Here is an 18,118-nt window from a genome sequence, read left to right on the forward strand (position 1 = left end):
CAGGTTTCTCAGAGAAGCTGTGGCTGCCCCATCTCCGGAAGTGTTTAAGGCCAACTTGGATGGAGCTCTGCTGTAGTTGAAGGTGTTCCTGCTGGCAACTAGATGAGCTTGAAGGTCCCTTCCAACCCAAATAGTTCTGTGATTCAATGGAATAACTGTGAAGGCTTGTAATGGAGATGCTCTCCTCATGTTGTGCTGTTCCCAGTACATCACCCCTGTTTGTGTGGTGCCACCCCCAACTGCAGCATGAAGAGGGGCTCCAGGTGGTGTAATATGAGAGGAGAAGCCGATGGCATGAAAAGACTGAGAGACCAGAACTTGCTTTTTGTTTAAATTTATTGCAGCCAGAGTTTTTGATCTGCAAACTGCAGCCTCTGCTCTAATTCCCTCCAGCCATAGGGATAGAAGTGGGACAAGGAAAATGGCATATAGTTTTAGAAGCAGCATCTTTCTTGTAGTCACAGATTTTAACTCTGAAGAGACATTAACTATCACCTTTATTGTCTTCCCTCAAGGCTCAGAAGTCTCATGTTCTGAGGTGAGCTTGTTATCAGTGACTAGGATGTTGTTGCATTCCTGAGTAAGTAGACACAGCAATGAAATAAGCATAAAATCTCAGTGGCAACTGAACAACAACTTTCTTCGCCTCTCAACCTCCCCCCAAATGCTTATACAATTGAAAATGAAATTGCACCTCTGGGCTGAGCTGCAGCAGCTCTCCTCAGAGGCCCCTTCAATACAATTGGCAAGGAATGGGTCTGCTGGCAAGCCTTACTCAGCTCATGTTTGCAAAACGCTTTGGAAAGGAAAACTGCTGCGCAGCACTGAGTCGTGCAGTTGTGACTGTGGAAAAGTGGAGTGTGTGGAGCTTAGGAATGCATCTGGATGCCTTGTGGAGAAAACTGGGGCCTGTGGGTGAAGTGTAGAGTTCATATTAGCAACCATAACCAGGACTGAGCACTGGGGACTTCAACACTATAGACTGCTCTTGGAAAAGTGAAGTTTTGGGTGGTTTTGTTAGCAGAGCAGCCTGTTTGGGGCTGACAGGCATTGTGCTTTGGACATATATTCTGTCCCCAGGACAATGGCAGAAGTCTGGCTGTGCCCTGTGGAGGGAAGCACTGCTGCTCTGGATTAATGCTAACCTCACCCAAAGGGAATTAATCTCATCAGTAAAACCAAGTATTTAGAGAAAGACAAACAAGACCAAGTAATGTTTCCATTTCCAGGACAGTTCTCATCTCCCATATTGCCTGACTGCCAAAGTAACTGGTGCCCTTCCTATCTCCTGTGCCCACTTCTCTGCTGGTGATGAATCCCATCTGATGGGTGAGAAATTGGGGCAAAAGGGCCATTTTCAGGCCCCCTTTTCTGGTGCTTCAGCTCAATAAGTGAGGAGCCAATTACCCATTTCAGGACTCACAACAACCCATGAGTGGGTGGGTAAATGGATGCTGTAGGTGCCTCCTTTGTGTGTCTTCTGCATTTCTTCCAAAGGACCTGAACCAAATATGCTATAAGCCACTGGATTTGAATCTGCACTTTAGGAAACCAGATAGCCCGTCTTTATGCTGCTTTTCTTCCAGTTACATAGTTCTGCGCTTATGTTTCTTTTTTTTTTTTTTTTTTCAAGTTGTGGAGGGAGGAGAGAGAGAGAGAGGAGAAAGGCCAACCAGGGGAAAAAAGGTAGGTGCTTCTGTTCAAACACCTTTGCTTTCTCTTTGGTATTGTTCACCGTTCCAAGCAAACTTCCATCTGCAATATCAATTTGGGTTGATCCTTCCCTCTGTCTGCAGGGAGAGGTCTCTGTTAGCCAAATTATTATTCTTGGAATAATAAAAACTTGCAGCTGGAACCAGGAGCCTGGCTGATGCTGACAATAAATCCAAGGAAGGCATACAGAAAGAAGAGATTGCTTTGTCTTGCCATGCTCAGAAATCAACCTGGCTGCATGGCTGTGTGCTTTCACCCCCATGCAGATGAAACCCTTCAAAATTAACCCAGCTGCTGACGTGGAATAAAACAAGAGAGTATAGAAGGAAAGCTTTACCTGAAATAACAGTGATGCCTTTAGCAAGAGAGGAAGGTAGGCAGCCTGAAGCTTGCAGCCCTTTTTAACAACTTGTATAAAGACTGAGGAATTGAAACAGAAACCAAAACAAAAATACCTTCCTGTAGTACTCTGCAGATATGGGGATCTCCTAAATTTTGGCCTGACTAATTCAGAGAACAATATCCCAGCAGATGCTGTTATAGCAGAACAGCATAAAAACAGCAACCTGGGGTGCCTTCAGAATGCATTAAAGCCTAGAATTCCCTTAAATGTGTGCTTAACTCCATTCCCTGCTCAGCAAACTGATATGTGCAATGTGTGCGATTGCCTGATCCCCAAATCCTTTTTATTTCTAAGGGTTTCAAGACCTTTGCAAGCGTTAACATGACAAAAGATGACACATCAATACATATATAAAGTACAATACAACATCTATCAGAATCCCTGTCAGAACCCTTCAGCTTTGGAGTACTAGGATGTGGCCAGGAAAGCCTGGCTGGGGTCTAGGAAATGATGGGTGAGCCTAAGAGAATTAGGTATCTGATGTGTTTGAGCCTAGGCTCTGACCTTTGTAAAGAGAGTGGAGAGAGTGTCTTTGAAATTTAAGGATGCCCATAGTCAGAATATATGCTGGTTAAGATTTTAGTCCAAAGGTGCTATGAATCCTCATCATAAAAGGATCCAATTCACTCAGGAAAATGCTTTCTTTAATCCACTACTCAATATTTTCCAAACTGGCAGAGGCAACTGCCCCTTCCCTCTTCTCACTCCCTTTGGAGCCAGTGGGCCCTGGATGGTTAAACATTTTGAGGCACAGGGATGTTCGCTGTCGTGCTGTGTGTCTGAGGCAGCCAGTCTGCTTCAGGGCCTGGCAGAGGAACCAAATTCCTTGGCCTGGCCCTCAACCACGTTCATCTTCACATACCAGGAGAAGGAACACTGCTCCCAGCTTTTCATAGAGCAAGAGCTGCCACTGGACACCAAATCAAGAATAAATGACAAACAGTCACACATATTTTGTTTTCACGGCCAATGCAAACAAAGATATTTTGCTTTTACAACCACAAAATTCTGCCGTTTGCAAAGAATTCCTTGCATCTCCTCTAACACTCACTGTTCTCTTCTCTTTTTACCCTCCTCCTGTGCTTCATGTTCTTACTGAATTTCCTTCATCCCATCCCAGAGAAAAAAGCAGAAACAAAGCATATCCGTACCAAATCCCTGGCACCCTGGAGGCAAGTCAGTTGTGTTTTTTGGCGTTTTGGGGATATGCATGAAGAAAAGCCCAGGTGGAGAGGGGTTATATCTGATTCAATCTGGATGGTCCTGTCAAGTCTAGAACTAGAAGAAAAAAAGAGCTTTAGCTGTTCAAGATTCTTCCCTCCCTACTGCATCCCAATACTGACACCATTCCCACCATTGTTCTCCTCTGCCTTCTCGCCCCTTTGCTCATATTTAGTAAGATCTGAAATGCGAAGAGCTGCAGTGCCAAAGGAATGGCAATAGAGGAGAAATTAGCTGGAATAGGAGGGCAGCTGTCAGAAGGTCTCTCTCTGTTGGTTCCCATCCCTTCTTGCAGCCCCAAGGGAGAACTGGATCCCACTCTAAAACAAAGCTCCAGAGCCAAGCGCTGGTTACCAACAGAGCCTGGCCAGAGCCCATCTCTACCAGACTTGGGCATCTCAGACCCTCCTCAGCTCTATTTCCAAGTTTGATGCAACTCTCTGCACACACATTTTAGGTCACATCACCTCTCACTGATTCCTTCAAGTGCTATTTCTCAGTAAGAAAAAGAAAAACAAACTGATGTTCATCTTTCCTTACTAGACCCTGCCCTGACCGCTCTTATACACCAGTCCTTGTTGTTTCCAATACTCAAACATTGTGTGTTTTTCACCCTGGCACCTCTGTGTAAACTGATACCAATCCCAGCAAGCTCTTTCTCTTGTTAAGGGGTTTAGTTTGCCAAACTGAAATTTGAGAAATTCAGACCAGAAGGAAATAGGAAGAGCAGTGGAAATTCCCCAGGGAACAGGATCAAAGAGAGAAGTGGGAGGTCCTCAAACACAAGAGTGGGGGGACTTCCCACCTGACACAGTTTCATCTGACCAGCAGCAAGGAGTTTTCTTCAGGATCTTAGAAAAAATCCTCCTGGAATCTGTTTGAATTGAAGAATGGATACATATTATCTGTAAAACATGAATGTACCCTGTAGGCTGATTTTAGGGGAAAAAACCTATCAAGAAATGAACACAATTAAGGAAAAAGCTTTGAACATGACCATAGGAGGTATTTTAATCCTATCAATCCTTCCAATAACTCCAGGACACTCAGTGGGAACCTCTCCATTGCCACTGAATTTATGGGAAAGGATTCAGTTACTGCCAGAACAGCACAAGTGATAGGTAGATACAGAGGTAGATGGATGAAGGCAGGGAGGGAGGAAAAGAGGGAGAACACAAGCAGTTGTGATTTTATTACTTCTGGCTGCATCACCCAGACTCTGAGTAAAACAAGATCAAAACCCTTCGCAAATCTGCATAGCTCCACATGTGTAGAAGAGTTAAGGCAAACACTGGAAAATTCTTACACCAGGATCTTGCTTTTCTTTATACAAAATATTTGCAAATTTTAGGTTCTTAAACCTGAGAAGAGTCATGGCTGGTCCCTTCCATTCCAAAATGAAAGCTACCTTTTTTGGGTGGTGAAACAGACTCAGGTACCCGAGCTGAAAACATGCACCACCAAATGCTACAGCAGGTGTAGTGTTCCCAGCCCATAGTGTCTGTCTGAAGTAAGGAGGTTAATAGGTTAAATATGCCTCTTTGGCAAAATATTGCAAAGAAAGTATAGAGTTCTCACTTGCTTCCTGTATTTTGATTGCTTTTTACTTTTCACTGTCAAGACATGAAATCATAAAGTTTTCACTATTTGGTGAAACAAGGAGGGGCATGAATAAAATTTCCCTATTGGACTTCTAGAGGGCAGACTTTGGCCTATTCAAGAGACTAATTTGGAGAATACCTTGGGAAGCAGCCCTTAAAAACAAAGGAGTCCAGGAAGGATGGGTGTGCTTCAAAACAGAAATCTTGAAGGCACAGGAACAGGGAACAGACTGTCCCTATGTGCTGAATGACAAGCTGTTGAAGAAAACCACTGGCCTGGATGGGCAAGAAGCTTTTGAAGAAACTAGGGATGAAAAAGAGGATGTATCACCTTTGGAAGGAGGGTCAGGTATATCAGGAAATGTTTAAGGGAGTTGCTAGGTCATGTAGGAAAAAAATTAGAGAGGAAAATGCCCAGTTAGAACTCTGACCATTTCTGTAAGGACAATAAAAATATATTTATAAATACATTAATGGCAAAAACAAGGGCAAGGACAACCTCCATTCTCTATTAGATGTGGGAGGGAATTTAGTAAGTAAAGATGAGGAAAAGGCAGAGGTACTTAACACCTTCTTTGCATCAAGTTTCAACAGAAAAACAGGTTGTCCTCAGGACAGCTGTCCTCCTGGGTTGGTTGATGTACTAGGGAGCAGAATGGTCCCCCTGTTATCCAGGAAGAGACAGTCAGAGATCTGCTGAGCAGCTTGGATGTTCATAATCTATGGGACCAGATGGGATCTATCCCAGGGTGATGAGGGAGCTGGCAGATGAGCCTGCAAAGCCACTCTCCATCATTTACCAGCAGTCCTGGCTCACTGGTGAGGTTCCAGATGACTGGAAGCTGGCCAATGTGGCACCCATTCACAAGAAGGGTGGGAAGGAGGATCCTGGTAGGCCAGGTAGCCTGACCTGAGTACCAGGTAAGGCAATGGAACAGTTTATATTGGGTGTCATCACACAGCACTTAGAGGGTGGCCAGGGTATCGGACCCAGCCAGCAGGGGTTTAGGAGGGGTAGGTCGTGTTTGACCAGCCTGGTCTCCCTCTATAACCAGGTGACCTGGCTACTGGATGCAGGAAAGTCTGTGGATGGTGTCTATTTAGACTCCAGCAAGGCCTTTGATACTGTCTCCCACAGCACACTCCTGGAAAAGCTGGCAGCCCACAACTTGGATAGGGCACTCTTTGTTGGGTTAGGAACTGGCTGGATGGCCAGGCCCAGAGAGTGCTGGTGAAGAGTGCTGCATCCAGCTGCTGGCCAGTCACCAGGGGTGTCCCTCAGGGCTCTGTGCTGGAGCCTGTTCTGCTCAAAGTTTTTATTGATGACATGGATGAGGGGATCAAGTCCACTGTCAGGAAATTTACAGATAATAAGTCAAAGCCTGCCTGTTCTCAGGTCCTGGGACACAGGCCTTGAAGCCAAAGATGGGAAACATGTTCACCTTTGGATGGTTTGAGTGACAGTAGGTCAATTTGTGAGCTCTTGTGTCATAGAACCAGAGAATCATAGTACTATAGAATCATAGAATCATAGAATGGCCTGAGTTGGAAGGGAGCTTCATGATCATTTAGTTCCGAAACCCCTGCCATTGCCGGAGACTGATTCCAGTAGATCAGATTGCTCAAAGTCCTGTCCATCTGAGCAGTATTTAGAGCTAAACTGCTCTGCTGGGTGGGTAGGTATCTCCTTCAACTACAGCAGTCTCCTGTCATGAACACCTGCAGAAGTTTTGGGGCTCTCCAGACCATAGCAAGGACCTCACCAGGTCTGCCCAGGCTGCTCTGAATTGGTAAACAGACTCCTTTCCTACTGCTGGGGAAACAACCATGGCTCTGAGTTACCTGAGCAAAGACACAATGAACAGAATAGGAAAATATTCAGCTTGGTGGTTTTGGCTCAAGCAGAGAGCATTTTTCTCATGTTAACAGCCTTTCAGAGCTGACTTCAGCAGGTACCTCCTGGCTGTACCTTAACAGGAACTTCAGCTCAGGGAAAAAGCTCTCTAGAGGAATGAAGAAGGCATTCATCCCCACCAGCGCTGGTAAATGTGAACTTGGGTGCCCAATTCAGTTTTGAGAATCTTTTCATCTCTTTTTTGTGCCTCTTTGAACAGAGGAAACCTGGCTACATGCTGACCACACTGGATGTCCTGCAATGCTCTTCTCAAAAAACACCCCTTCTGTCTCTCCCCATATTATATCCTTGCAGGAGAGCTTTTGCTTGGATCAGAAAAGAGCAGAACAGGTCTAGCCCAGGCTTAGAGTGAAGGTCAGAAAAAATGTTGTTTTTTTACAAGACTGACATTCTCTCATCATTCTCTCTGCTGCTTCCCACCTTTCCTAGGACAGCTCAGTATTACAGCTTCCTGTTAATTATTCATCCCAGCCTGTATTTGCTTAGGTAAAGTTCACATAATGAATTGCCTGAACCCGCCTGATCTGGTCTCCCTGGGCTGTAAATTGGCAAGAGCTGAGACACTGGTGACGAACGATGGCCACAATGAACAGGCAGTTCTTACTTTCTTATATAAGCATTTTCAGGACATTTTGCAATGGTTTCAAGCACTCATGAACTTTGCTTCCCATTTTTACCTTCACTGTGCCTGGCCGTGGCATCACCATGTTCCAGAGGGGTTTATTAGGTCTAGACTTAAATTATGGGTGTCATAGAGTGAAATAAAAGTTAGTAAGGTAATGATTAAAGAACAATCTCAGGTCCTGCAGGTCCCTTTCTTCCTTGTGGGATGATGAGCTGTGTGGTGAGATGGGGCATGGGAGAAATGAAGGATGCATGGAAAGGGGGTGACTGGAGAGGTCCCTTGGACCTTTCACCTTTCATGCAGCCCCTCTCCTGGGCACCCCACACTGGGAGTGGCAGAGTCACAGGAAGGAGGTACCAGGGCGTGAAAATGAGGTTCAGTGTGGATTTCGAGGGGTTTTGAGCTGAGCTCCAGTTATCCTGGGCTTTTCAACCTGATTTTACTTCATAGGAGTCACATAAACCTTACTTGTTTGAATACTTTAAAGAGGAGTAACATCATCGGTTTCAAGAGATGCACATCAGCAAAAAGCCAGCACAGACAAAATGAATGAATGAAGCCCCTGAAGCATGTGGGACTAACACACTGGAGTGGGAAACATCCACATAAAGAAGGTCAAAAGGGGCTACTAGCCAGGAAAGGAATTTGTGATCACAGTAAAAATATCCCTGAAATGTCTGAAGAGGCCTTACTTAGGAGCAGAAGAGACAGCAGAGATGAAGCTGGATTGCTTTCTCAGGGCAGCACTGCACATTAGATGCTTAGTGCTAACTGCCCTAAATAGTGCTCGATTCTGCTTGGAGGAACAATTTGACATCCCAGGCACTTTGGTGTGATTGCACCGTAGGCAATGACAGGAGTTCTTCTTCATTGTCTGAGCTTGAAAGTAGAAGGTAATAGAGCGTCAGGACTGTGGGAAAGAGCATCTTCTGGAATTAGACATGGTCAACATGCTGTTGCTGCAGTAACCAGCCCTGCTGAGGGGTAGGGAAATTAGATTTCTGTAAACTTCACCTCCCTGAAGGAAGGATGTACCAGGTGGGGATTGGTGTCTTCTCCCAAGTAACAAGTGACAGGAGCAGAAGAAGTGGCTTCAAGTTCTACTGGGCCAGTTTACATTGGATATTAGGAAAAATTTCCTCCCTAAGATGTCGTCAGGCATTGGAACAGGTTACCCAGAGAAGTGGGGGAGTCACCATCCCTGAAAGTGTTCCAATGCATGTAGATGTGGTAGTTGGGGACAGGGTTTAGTGGTGGGCTTGGCAGTGCTGGTTAATGGTTGAACTTGATTGTCTTGGAGGTCTTTTACTTACTAAATGATCTTAAGATTCTAACCTGAACGTTGCCCAGTTGCAGCTCCAAACTAGGGGTTGAATAATACCCATGTGCAAATCTTGGGATGGTACTGTACAGGAGATGAAGGCACGATGATGCAGGGTTCCCTGACTTCTGGCCCACTCAGCATCCTTTATACCGTTTGCTCAGCTCTGGCTTTTTCCACTCAGGAGGAATTTCCCTAAACAGAAAAGTAATGGTGGTGGGCAATAGCTGCCTCTCTCCCCTAAAAGAAAGGTTACATCTATTTAATAAGACAGGTAAATAAATCAAGGGGGTTATTACCAATATAGTGGGCAAATATGCTGTTATTAAGCATCTCTGGACAACACATTTTGATTAAGTGGCCTAATTTCCAGTGTGAAATACCTGACAACTTACTGCATTAAATAAAGAGCTGGCAGATAAAACCCAGGGCTGACACTGAGCATTGCTCTGCTTCCATTTTTTTGGGTGTATGGGTGGCTGTCCTATTCATTCATGCTCTCCTCTGTCTTACAGAGCCAGTTTTTGAGCTGGGATAACCTCTAACTGGATTATATCAGGGTATGATCCAGGAATGTTCATGTAAGAGAGTAGCTATTGAAGGGGAGGAGTGCCTGTTGCCCTCCTGGGACTTCTTAGGGACATGTGAGAATGAGTTTAGCCCCAGGGTTAGATTACCCTGGTGTGGTATCCAGATGGATTCCATGGGTACCCCAAGAGCATCACTCTGTGCTTCTACTTTCAACCCAAAATGACTTGCTTGCTCCTTTCCCCACGTTGCCTTTGCTTCTAGACTTCAGCCATGGTACTGAGATGAGGCCTCGTCTGCCGGTGGGACAGGGTCTTGCTCCCATCTTCTCACCCTGATTACAGGGGAAGGAGTTACCCTATATTGTCATAGCTGAGGAAAATATATTTTGGAAAGGACTCAGCTTCTTCCTCCTTCTGAGAGATATTAAAGGAGTCCAGAATTTTAAGTGTTCTGCTCTCAGCCCTGTGACTCTTCCAAATATCTGCCTCCTTTCTCTGGAAGCTGTCCCAGCTCCAGACTCAGCAAACACTCGACATGTGTCAGTGAAAAGAGAAAAAAACCAACATGAACCAACAAGTGCAGAAACATCCAAGCCCCATATGAAACAAAAAGGGGCTTTACAAAGCCTAACAAAGGCTCATGCTCCCTTACAAAAGTTACTATTTAATTTTTTTTTTTGCTTCAACTTTCATTTCTTAACTTCCTCAGACATTTTGTGGGCTTTGATGGAAGGTGGGGTTGATGCATGGCTCTCTGTTGCTCTCTGCCCTGACGAAAGCCAGCTCTGGTCCTGCAGTCCCTGTCCCAGTAAAGCCCCTGTTGTCTCAAGAACTCTTCAGGGAAAGTTTGCTGCAACTGCTTGGCCGGGCGCACGGCCAGCAAAACCAGCCCCTCTGGGCTCATCAGGAGAGACCTTGTACTACATTTTCCACTATACTTATCTAATCTTGGCTTGTGTCCATCTAGTGTTTGTGCAGTAATTACCTCACTAGGCAAAACAGTTCCACTGCCTAATTGTCTTCACTCTCAGGAAATTGTTCCTAATAGCCAGCTAAATTTAATCTCCCCTTCCTTGCTCGATCCACCACGGCTAAATCTGCACAGCCCCTCTCCCTCTGCTCACAGTCCTGTACATGAAGTGACTGTATGGTGTTATCTGCTCTTATTTCTCTAGGCTAAACAAGCAAAATCATTTTCCAGAATCCATGTGAGTCACAACCATTGTTCTTAACTCATTTTCCTTGGCTGGTTCGAATTTCTTTCTGCAATCTTTCAGACCACATCCAAAACTGAAGTGTGTTCAGCTCCCAAGTGCGTTGAGCTCATGAATCAGGTTACCACAAAACAGCTTTTCCTTACAAAAACAGAAATGTGAAAAGAAGATACTAATTTTTTAAGCTTCACCAAGATCTTGAACCCTAGAATCATGTCATTGATTAGGTTGGAAAAGCCCTCTAAGGTCATTGAGTTCAACCACTAACCCAGCACTGCCAAGCCCACCACTAAACCATGTCCCCAAGTGCCACACCTACACCTCCAGACATGGTGATTCCATCAACACCTCTGGTGCTTGGCAACCCTTCTGGGGAAGAATTTTTTCCTAGTAACCAATCTAAACCTCCTCCCGTGCAACTTAAGGGCATTTCCTCTTGTCCTATCACTTGTAACTTGGAAAAAAAGACTGACCCCCACCTGACTACACCCTCTTGTAGAGAGCAGCAAGGTTCCCTTGAGCCTCCTTTCCTCCAAGCTAAACACTTCCAACTTCCTCAGCTTTTCCTCATCAGACTTGTGCTCCAGACCCTTCCTCAGCTCTCTTGCCCTTCTCTGTACACACTTCAACACCTCAATGTCTTTCTTGTCATAAGGAGCCTCAAGAGTTTTCTTTAAATTATTTTTCAGTGGCTTTTGATAGTTGACATATCCTTCATTTTCCTAATGTAAGGTAAATGTTTGCAGATGATCAAGAAAATGGATCTTTAAACAAAATGTCATGTAGTTTACTGAATGAGTTGGCACTTCAGATTCCCACCAGCTTGAATTTATAAATATTTTTGGTGTGGTAGTACATGTCAGGGACACTTCTATGGAGCTTCTCAACTTGAGCGCTTTCCCAAGAGCCTTGAAAACAGCAGCAGAGAAAATTCTAAATCACTAAGTCCTTACTTTGGGCTGAAGTTAATGGTATTTTAGGTCTGTGTGCTGGAGGTCGGTGTGAGAGAGGAGCAAAGCTGGGGGCCAGTGAAGGAAGGATCCAATGGGGTTCTCTTGTGGTGTGTGCTGTGTAGGGATTTAAAAGGTGTGCATTGAGGGAAGTTATCAGGGACATCAGGGAGATTCATATTTGACAGCCATCGAATGAGGAGAGAATGGTGCATGGACCTTGCTGAAGAACTGCCACATGAGAAAGGACAGAACCTCTTTTCCAGGCACAGTCCCCTGAGAAAGAAGATGGCCTTTCCTTGCAGCCCTTTGCCAGTTCAGAGGACTGAGGAACCCTATCTTGAATTGTATCCATCTTCTATTCCACAGGGCAACAGCAGAGTCAGAGTCAGGGTCAGGGTCAGGATCAGGGTCAGCCAAGTATCTCAGTGGGACTGCTTGGGAGGCAAGTTTCTGTTGCCTGTCCATCCTGTCTGCTCTGGTGAGACTCCCAAATGTGTCCTTTACCACAGCTCTGTGATGTAGAATCCAAACCCCCACACATACACAGGCAGCCTGCTTCATAGAAACTCCGTGTACCTGCGCTGATTTCTCCACCAGCTCTTTTTCATAGAAGCTTCTAATTGCTATTTTCCAGTTCACAGACATACGGAACTGGCTCAGTGGAGCCTCATGGTGGGAGCAGGTGGGAGGAAACCGTGTGTGAACTAAGGGGATTGCACCACCCTGGTAGAACCAGTTTCCCCAAAGAAATGCATCCTGCTGGGCTGTTAACACCTCTGTGCTGGCACCTTTCCAAGTCTCTCACATCTCTGCTATCCCCAAACCCTATTGGAAACAGGGCTTTTCATCTCCCTGGGAAAGCATGTAGCTGATGGGGAAGCTGGGATCTCTCCAAGCATCTTCTCCTGCTTGGAGCCTCAGAAGTGGCAAATCTGTTTTATCAATGCACAGGCTTCGATGGGGGGCTTAACCCTGACCCTTATCACCAAGGACTGTTTGGGGAGCAGGCACAGCTGGCATGTGCTGACAGCTAAGCCACAAGCTAAGGAGTTTGCCCCCTCTCTGCCTTTAGGTCTCCAGGTATTTGGCTTAGGGATTTGACCCCTGTTTCTGCAGGACCCAGTGCAACAACTTCAGTTTATGCTGGGGACTCATGCATTCCCTCATGAAAGGTACTCCATAGCAATAAAGAAGAGAATCAAGGTTATGAAGGGGGTGTTACCACCAACCTATGTGCTGAAGTGTTTTGACAGATGATTGTAGATGAAAAGGGAAAGTGCCTGTGTTAACTTCTCCAACTCACAATGAGTCTTTGGTCTCAATGGCTGATGGAAAGAGAGCAAACAATGTGTATGTCATATTGAAACCAGGGGAGGCAGGAAACACAGAGCCCCATGGTGCTGTTGTTGAATAAAGCCATTTTTCAGAGGCAGGACTGGATTTTAAAACAGAGCCCTGGCTTGTGAAAAAACTGACTCAGTGTGTGTTGAGATCTGTAGGGTCCCAGGGAGGAAGCCAGCTCTGGGAGGATTTTTTGTTATGGTAGGAACATCTAGTTAGTTTTCTGTCACAAAACCATTCACAACCGTGGACACGCACACACAAATGTGCACATGCACAAACTCACACACAGAAATCCTCATGACTTTTCCCTAATGGGAAGAAATTTAGTGATCAACATTTTGCCTCTTTTCAAACCCCTTTGAAGTCAGAGGCCGAGGTTTCATAGTTGTTTTTTCTAAAGCTCTCTGTAACTGCTGACATATGCTGCACATATGGTTTTAATGTGATTAGACTTCCGATCTGGGTTATTTTTCCTTTCAGACTTGACAAAGTACCTACTTACCAGCCACATATCCATGAGGAAGGGACTTTTAATAAGTTTCCCACAAAGAAATGTACTTCTGCAGATTCATTAAGCAAATATTAATCTCTCCTTTTGATTTCTTTTTCCTCCCTTTGAAATATGTGGGAATTTGCTGAAAGCGGGGAAACTTTAGGTGGGACCATGCTTTCCTTCCCTGAATGCCCTCAAGAAAAATTACTCAGGGGTGATTACACATCTTTGCAGGTGCCCTGCACCACTTGGTCTAGTAAGACAGCCTGCATTTGTGAGAATGCAGCTGAGTTATTTTTTGTAGTGTGAAAAATGTCTGGAGGCCTTGGTAGCAAATGAGATGCCCATGGGCAAGATGAGACTTGTGGCAGGGCTGGGAATTCAGCCCCATCTCCCAAAGAAAATGTGTGGTGCACTGCTGTTATGGAGATCAGTGCAGACAGTACAGATCCTCTCTGGGGTTTCCCCCTCAATACTATTATTGGGTTTAGGGGTTTGTCATTAACACCTTCATGGTAGCAATGACATCTCACATCTTGGAGACTACTGGAATCTGCATGAATCAAGAGCCACAGGTGAAGATCCTCCTCACTCTTTTGGCTATTCTGAAGATCTCAGAGTGTATTGCCAGAACAGCCTACCCAGATCCTGCAGCACAGAGGCTGCTACTGGTGCACAAAGTGTATCAACATCTATGGTGCCTATGAAATTTTGGCCATCTCATTTTTTTTTCTGCACCCCTCTGATCTCACACTTTCATACAATCATAGAAAGGTTTGGTGCCTCACCACCCTTATAGTAAAGAATTTTTTCCTGATATATAATCTAAATCTCTCATCTTTCACTTTGAAACCATTCTGGTATAATTTCATTTTACCCTGTAAAATCTTGTAGTTCTGTCATTTCTCATTCCCCTTAAAATGCCTAATCCTACATTGAATTCTGCTAGTCTTACCCTACATTGAATTCTGCTAGTCTTACCCATGTAGTAGTTATCCTTGAGTGATTCCTGTGGCTATGAATCCTACAGGCTCATTAGACACAGGGTAAAATCAGAAGAGCTGGTGTGAAAATGCTTCCTACCCTTTCCATCCCCTCTGTAGCTAAGCAGTCCTGAAGGAACCTGTTTCAGGAGACTTGTTTTATTGTATATGCTCTAGTTCAGTGCTGGTTTTTTGGTTTTTTTTTCCAGTAGTGAACTTTGCATTTACCCACACTGATAAAAATGGTTGTGAACTTTCCTGACCCATGGACTGTAGATTATGAAGTTCATGAGATATATGATTAACCCTGGGCTGCGAAGTTTCTAGACTGAAGTCAGCTGATAAAAGCAGAATGTGAAATCACTGCTGTGCTCACTTTGCCAAGATAATATTTTACTATCAGTGAGTTTGTAAACGCTTGCAAAGTACTTATGTAAGAGAAGAATAAAGGTCAGGCAAATACCTGGGTAGTCATGAGGGAAGGGGAAAAGACTGTAGGTGCAGAGATATACAGAATATTTTGACTAGTTAATAAAACTCTTTGATAAGAAAGTGCTGGCGTCACACCCTCGGCTCTCTGGCAAACAAGAAGTTTTTTATGTCAGAAATAAAGTAATGAGTAAGCAAGATTTATTCTTGAGATTTCTACTGAAAATTTGTCTTGTACAATCATGCTACTTTATGCAACACCAGCTACTCTACCAGTCCAACAGGCATTTTTAAACTAGCTTGCCAGCACAATCTCAGCTTTCCTCTCCATGTACCCTTTCTATCTCTTGGAAATAAGCACCTTTTTCCTTCATTAATTTCACCTCTACCCTAAAGGTGCCTGCAGGTAGGATGTAGTCTAATTTGTACACTGATTAAATGCAAAACACTTTTTCTCAAAGTTTGCTGCTCTCACTTTAGCCTTAAAGAAGCTGGTGCACCCAATATCTGGCAGTGTCAGCTATATCAGCTGGGTAATAAAGCAATGCTCATGTTGCAAACCCATTCCAACTCAGCTGATTTGGTGTTTCGTGTCGTTTGCGTGCCTTGAACTGTATTAGGACAACCTAAGTTAACCTCTGTCAATCTTCAGCCCTTGCCTTTGTGACCTCAATTGTCAAGATGCCAAGTGGGGTTTAGATGACAAGTCACCAAAGTGTCCTACTCTGCATGAAAAGAGCAAACCTTTAAACATGAACTGTGGCACACTGGGGCTTGATGGGCCGCGGGAGTCATGTCCTGTGAAGACAGGCTGAGGGGGTTGGGGTTATTTAGCCTGGAGAAGAGAAGGCTCAAGGGATACATTCTAGAACCTTCCAGTACCTAAGGGGGACATGTATAAAAGATGGAGAGTGATTTTACATGTCCAGACATTGACCGGAGAGGGGGGAATGGTTTTAAACCGAAAGAGGGGAGATTTAGATTAGATGTTAAGAGGAAATTCTTTAGTGTGAGGGTGGTGAGGCACTGGCACACATTGCCCAGCCACCTTGTGTCTGCCCCAGGGGTTCAAGGCCAGGTTGGAGGGGTCCTGGTCAACCTGATCTCATGGATAGCCCCCCATGGCAGGGGGATTAGAACTCAATGGTCCCTTCCAACCCAAACCATTCTACCATTCTCTGAATCTATGATTTCCAAGTATTCCCTTCCAGTTCCAGGTTGGGTGGCCTGGCTTGGGGCACACATGCTCCTACTGACATTCCCATTATTTTTGCATGACTCTTGGTGGCATCTAGGCACATTGTGCCTTGGTGAGATCTGAGCAAATTAAAGGTTAATTTGTGATAATGTCACTGAGCAACAGCCCATTCCTTAGGTGACAAGGGGTCAAGAAGCAGAGGTTTTTGGGTAATAAAAGGAGTTATCTCTGAACTAATAGTAAAATTCAGATTTATCAGCTGCCTGTCACATCGGCCAGTTCCCTTGGCTAAGAACCATCCATTACTTTCCACTGACTACAAAGTAATAAATGCCAGGTCAATGACATGTCTGAGCATCAAACAGTTCTATTGCAGAGTTTCACAATAAAGTGGTTGTAAATATGGCATTTTGCTCAAGGCTGCAAAGCTCCAAGTGATCTGAGTATGCTGGGTTTTTTCTGCTAGGCAGCTCTGCTGATGAAGTGGTGGGACAAGGACTTTTTCCTCTGCAAAGGTCATTCTGGGAAATCCTATTTGTTTAACCATCATTTTCCCTGTCAGGACAGTTCACCAAAAGTGTATCATCAGTGTTCTACTCCTTTGGAAAGCCAAGGGGAAATTCAGACAAAACTTCAATTTAAAAATTATTAGCACATTTGCAATTCTTGATGACAACATAAAGAGCTCTTTAATCACCAGGAATGAACTTGTGGACCTACAGAGTATCTTTAGCTGTAAAACACTTGTGTTTTTTGTAGGAAAATGAGACATGTCAGAAGGAATATTTTGCAAAATAACTACATCTTGTTTTGAAGATATTTAGACTAAGATTTATCATAAAGGTAACCTAAATGAAACATCAGATGATGTCCCACACGTGTTCTGATGCTTCAGGAGCCCACATCCGTGGACTCAGCAGCCTGAAGAGCACAGAAGGGATTTGCCTTCATGTCTGTACAACACTGATGTACAGGACCCAAACTCCCTTGGGGGAGTGGAGTGGAGAGCTGTCATCTTATGCCTTTCTGTAGCCACCAGCAGCAATAAGGTCCTGTGCAGGTTTGCTGCCTCACTCTATGAGGCTGATACTGGATGACACCCTTTCTGGTGTCTTCAGGACATGCCTAAATCCAACTATGGGAAGGGGAGAAATTCAGCTTGAGGATCTCACCTTTCTCAGTATTACAGGAGAATTTGGGCTGCAAGGAACCTCAGGAGGTGCCAGTTCAAGCTGATGCTCCAAGCAGGGGTGGATACAAGCCTGTGGAAATACACTATGAATGTCTTTTCAGGTGTTCATGGTAGGTATTAACTTCATCCCAGCTGGCAGACAGAGATAGTCTGGTCTGAATCATCCCTGGCTGTCAAGAATATTCAGTTTCCAAAATGTGTGCCCTGAATATGGCCCAAATGCATTCATGCCCTCAGGTCTTAAATCTCCTCAGCTTCCAGTTAGGAGTCAGTGGGAATGTACCCACAGGCATCTTTCCCTTTTCTTAAGCGTCAGTCATACAGCAGAAAAGCTGCCCATGGCACTGTGAAACATAGAGATCCCAACCTGATTTATTACCAGGGATCTGCTCATTAAAGATGCATACTTTCCAGAAGTCATCATGCAAACAAAGAACAGCTTCCACAGGCTCTTAGAGGAAAAATCATAATTTCCACAGTCCATACGGTGTTTCTCTGACAATATGCTCACAGTGTCTTTCAGCCCAGCAGCCAAGGTTACAGCAAATGCCTTATTTCAGCCTTGCAAACTAACATCCTTGGTTTAACATTGCTTTAATGAAATCTCCATGAGGACTCAGAAGAGAAGAAAAGAAATGAAAAGGAACAAATATACACTATCTGTCTGACGAAGTTGTTCATTTTACACTGACGACAGCAAAGCCCTGAGGTGTCAGAGTGCTCTTTGCTGATGGTTGACAGAGACTTCATTCACAGCATTAAAATTGTGGCCCTCTTGTAGCATTCAAGGTCCCTTGGTCTTCCTATGTAGAAATGCCCTTGAGGGCGGCATTTGCTTTCCCATGCTTTTGGCAGGTCAGGGGCTGAGGCATCAAAAATTCCCGGGACACACGTCATCAAGCCCAGTGAGGTCAAAGGATTCATTGTGTGTGAAAGCTTTCGTTAGAGAAGGATTTGCAAAATCAAACCCTGACTGACTGTGA

At 44.6% G+C, this 18,118-nt stretch overlaps 2 long non-coding RNA genes across 2 annotated transcripts; one reads left to right on the top strand and one right to left on the bottom strand.

Moving 5' to 3' along the window:
- Positions 1 to 318: 318 nt before the first annotated feature.
- LOC135294486 (uncharacterized) lies at positions 319 to 10,946 on the bottom strand. Its single transcript, XR_010356581.1, has 2 exons — positions 8,814 to 10,946; positions 319 to 8,357 (listed from the first exon to the last, which is right to left on the bottom strand). It is a non-coding gene; the product is annotated as an uncharacterized LOC135294486 (long non-coding RNA).
- On the top strand, positions 6,484 to 15,315 carry LOC135294487 (uncharacterized). Its single transcript, XR_010356582.1, has 2 exons — positions 6,484 to 6,980; positions 7,148 to 15,315. It is a non-coding gene; the product is annotated as an uncharacterized LOC135294487 (long non-coding RNA).
- The last annotated feature ends 2,803 nt before the right edge of the window (positions 15,316 to 18,118 follow it).

The sequence above is a fragment of the Passer domesticus genome, chromosome 2 (assembly GCF_036417665.1).
Source record: "Passer domesticus isolate bPasDom1 chromosome 2, bPasDom1.hap1, whole genome shotgun sequence".
In the NCBI taxonomy this organism is placed as follows: domain Eukaryota; kingdom Metazoa; phylum Chordata; class Aves; order Passeriformes; family Passeridae; genus Passer; species Passer domesticus.